The following is a 4,723-nucleotide window of genomic DNA, read 5'->3' as shown; positions in this document are numbered from 1 at the left end:
ATTGCTAAAAAATTCTTTTCATGTTATTGATCATTTTTATGACCACTTTTTATCATTTTAATGAAATTAAATCTCTAAATGCTAATTTTTGTGCTTGTTTTCTGTTATCATTGTTTATTTTAACTGTTATTGCTTGAACTGTATCAGTACATTTGTGTTTTTTTGCCTGGGTAAGTTACCTTTTCACACATTGTTTGCCCTGACCCAGGAATTATACCTTTCTCAGGGGGTCCCTGTTTGTTACATATTAATATCCTAGATATCAACACAAAAATGTATGACATGGAGGGTAATAAGACGCTAAACAAATTTTCAATACCTTTTACGGCGAGCGATCATAGAAGGGGAGTTATCTATAGCCTTCTTCCTCTGATTCCAAGCACAGAGCAAATAGCGCAAGGCTGCCAATGCTAGATGTTCCCTAGAGTCGCTCTTGAGGAGCGATACTGCTGCTCTGAAGTGTCTCACACTCATAGAATTTAGTGCTACTACCAGGCATTTCTTACGCGGCTTTCTGTATTGTGGGCAGAAGAACATGGAGTGCTCTACCAATTGTGCAATACTAGGGCAATTTGGGCAGAACTTGGAGTTTGGATATGTCCTGTCCCATTTCATAGTGTGAGTTCTCAGGGGAGGTATGCCACACCTGAATTGAACATATAAACATGTAGAACGGTAAGGGTACATTCGATCCATGTAAGGCTTCAGTCTAGGTGTACATTTGTGTTTTCCTGGTATGCTTTCCAGGTTTGCAGTACAATTTCCTCCCAGAACCGGGTTTTTGCTTCCTGGGCATCACTTCTAACAGTGAGCTTGTGATAGGTCTCTTATCACCTTCAACCCTGGTTTATGTACGTCCCTATCGAGGATCACTAGCTCTTTCACACTGTCCCTAAACGTTACTAGTTCCCTGGTGGACCACAGCCAAATCCAGTATAGCAAGGGCTTTAGTAGAGGCACTAGGTGTATTGGGTTTAGGGCTAGGTTGAGTCTCAATCGGGTAATAGGGGAGCTTGGGGGAAGATTAAAAAGGCCCTTTATGAACTTATTTTCGACCCTCGTCAACACCTCTGCTGGAGCATGGCCCCAGATCTCAGCTCCATAAGTTGCTGATGCTACCGCTGTTGCTCTATACACAGTAATGACCGATTTACTATATTTTTTATTCTATTACTCAAGCCTGAGTATTTACTCACAAAGACAATTCTATCTAAGAATTTGTTCTTTTTATCTTTGTTAATGTTTAAAAGATGGTCCCTAACATAAAACCTGGCCCGTTTTAGGGAATGCTTGATCAATCGCTGCGGGTAGCCTCTATCTTTTATGACCACTTTTTATCATTTTAATTAAATTAAATCTCTAAATGCTAATTTTTGTGCTTGTTTTCTGTTATCATTGTTTATTTTAACTGTTATTGCTTGAACTGTATCAGTACATTTGTGTTTTTTTGCCTGGGTAAGTTACCTTTTCACACATTGTTTGCCCTGACCCAGGAATTATACCTTTCTCAGGGGGTCCCTGTTTGTTACATATTAATATCCTAGATATCAACACAAAAATGTATGACATGGAGGGTAATAAGACGCTAAACAAATTTTCAATACCTTTTACGGCGAGCGATCATAGAAGGGGAGTTATCTATAGCCTTCTTCCTCTGATTCCAAGCACAGAGCAAATAGCGCAAGGCTGCCAATGCTAGATGTTCCCTAGAGTCGCTCTTGAGGAGCGTTACTGCTGCTCTGAAGTGTCTCACACTCATAGAATTTAGTGCTACTACCAGGCATTTCTTACGCGGCTTTCTGTATTGTGGGCAGAAGAACATGGAGTGCTCTACCAATTGTGCAATACTAGGGCAATTTGGGCAGAACTTGGAGTTTGGATATGTCCTGTCCCATTTCATAGAGTGAGTTCTCAGGGGAGGTATGCCACACCTGAAGTGAACATATAAACATGTAGAACGGTAAGGGTACATTCGATCCATGTAAGGCTCCAGTCTAGGTGTACATTTGTGTTTTCCTGGTATGCTTTCCAGGTTTGCAGTACAATTTCCTCCCAGAACCGGGTTTTTGCTTCCTGGGCATCACTTCTAACAGTGAGCTCGTGATAGGTCTCTTATCACCTTCAACCCTGGTTTAAATACGTCCCTATCGAGGATCACTAGCTCTTTCACACTGTCCCTAAACGTTACTAGTTCCCTGGTGGACCACAGCCAAATCCAGTATAGCAAGGGCTTGAGTAGAGGCACTAGGTGTATTGGGTTTAGGGCTAGGTTGAGTCTCAATCGGGTAATAGGGGAGCTTGGGGGAAGAATAAAAAGGCCCTTTATGAACTTATTTTCGACCCTCGTCAACACCTCTGCTGGAGCATGGCCCCAGATCTCAGCTCCATAAGTTGCAGATGCTACCGCTGTTGCTCTATACACAGTAATGACCGATTTACTATATTTTTTATTCTATTACTCAAGCCTGAGTATTTACTCACAAAGACAATTCTAACTAAGAATTTGTTCTTTTTATCTTTGTTAATGTTTAAAAGATGGTCCCTAACATAAAACCTGGCCCGTTTAGGGAATGCTTGATCAATCTCTGCGGGTAGCCTCTATCTTTTAATTACTTTTACATGATTTCAGCATGATGATAAAAGTCAGTTAAGGTCGTACAATTGCGCCATACCTTACAAATTCCCCAAAGGGAATATTGTCTTTTTGTGATCCGGGATGGTTACTCTGATATTGTACTTGGGGAAAATTAATTAATTAATTTTAGGACTTATGTATACCTTGTGTTTGGAAGAAGTTAAGTTTGCTTTCTGTAACGTGATGACTAAAACAATTTGATATTTACGGGATAGTTTGATTGCCCTACTGTAAAACAATTATGCAATTGTATCTGCCTACAGGAATCAAGAGAAACTGGCAACCAATCAGTGCCATTAATAAGAGAGACGTATTTTATTGTCTTGAAAAAGATGGAACATTAATTTTAACCATCGAAACGCGTCAACGCTGCATTTTACACAATTCGAAGGGAACAGCTCATCCTATAGATAAAAAACATTAAGTATATCTAGGATCAGCCAAGAAAAATTGTTATCCCAGATGTGTGACCATATGACAAAATATATTGTCTGTCTTTGTCTCTCTGTTATGTGCCTGTCAGTATATATTTTGTGTAGTCTTGGTATAGAAATGTCTTCTATTGTTTAACAAAAGTATATATATCTGGTTTTTAACCGTTTTTGATGGATATTGCTCTATGAACTGCAAAACTATTGTATGTGTTTGTAATATTGGAAATGGTTTTTAAAGTCATATGCTGAATGTTTATTATTATGATGCTGAATATTTTATAAAAATAAAATACTAGTTTTTTACTCACCTTTGAATGAATGTAGTTTTAATTAGGAATGTGCAAATTCTAACACATGGGCTGTAATCTGTGTAGTTTCTATACAGATTTACTTTTAAGTGCAATTGTCCACCAAGGGAACTCTATTTACTACTTCATAGTCCTAATTTTCCATGTTGATAAAATCCTCGTCATCTGCATCTTCAGTTGTGCTGCCTCTTTGCCCATGTTGAGTAGGAACTTTTACTCGTCCTATGTATAGTCCAGGAGCAATTAGAGATACCAGTCAAACTTAAACTAGAGTTGGAGACCATAGCGGAACACATTGGCACAGGTGTTGGCCTGCCAAAGAATGAGACCCCTGGAATTGTACTTCTTCTTTCCATTTTTTTTTTGTACATATCTTTTTATTGCAGCAAAATAAGTTGTACAAGCAGGACACATATGCCATTTCATCCGTTGTCTGTCCTATCTATGAAACTCCGATACATATGTCACACAGCCATTTAGCTCACAACCCGGAGGTCGAGCGGCGCAGGACAGGAACGGAGATAGTTACGACCCGATGAAGACAGCATTGTTCAGTGACAGTCCGTAATCCAGTAAATTGCAGGGCTGCTTTTCTGTCCCCCCCACCCCTCCCCATTTCCGCAATCGCTTAACAACCCAACTAGTCCCTCCCCTCCCTCCCTAAACAACAGCTCCGTATCCGCCCAACTCACCCCAACCCCCCTCCCCTAGTCTTACCCCCTCCATCCCTCTCCCCCCCCCCCCCCAGGCGTGCCAGAGTACCACCAATGCAAGCTTGCATCTGCCCGGATCAAGCCAGACCTTAATCAGACCAGCAGGAGGAATCCACAAAATTGTCAGTCATCACACAGGAAGTAGGGAAACAAGGGAGGGAGGCTAGGCCAGCACCACCCCAGGCGGCGACGCCGCCGGTTCAGGACTAGGCGCAGGGCTTTCCTCATCATCCAGGTCTAAAAGTGTGAGGTCTAAGACCATTTGTTCCCAAGCCCTGGCCCGCTCCAGAGCAGTGTCAGTGCCCGCTCGAAGTGCAGCCTGCAAACGGAGCTCCCCCTCACACCGGGCCCACTTTTTAAGTTCAGCCTTCCATTTTTCTACCGTGGGGCCCTTATTAGCTTTCCATTGGGATGTTATGGCCCGTTTCGCTAAAAGCAGGCCCAGGTCCAGAAACTTGCTAGTAATTTTGTTCTTTGATGTGTGTGGGAACCAGTGTAGGATGGGAACCAGTGTAGGATGCAGTGTGCCATGGTGAGTTGCAAGTCCCTCTCCGTAACCTCCTTCAAGCAATCCACTACCTCCCGCCAGAAGGGACTTAACTCCGGACAGGACCAGAACATATGGTGGAAATC

The sequence above is a fragment of the Lissotriton helveticus genome, chromosome 10 (genome assembly GCF_964261635.1).
Source record: "Lissotriton helveticus chromosome 10, aLisHel1.1, whole genome shotgun sequence".
Classification (NCBI taxonomy): Eukaryota; Metazoa; Chordata; class Amphibia; order Caudata; family Salamandridae; genus Lissotriton; species Lissotriton helveticus.
The sequence above is the reverse complement of the archived record's forward strand: the minus strand, read 5'-3'. Positions refer to the sequence as shown.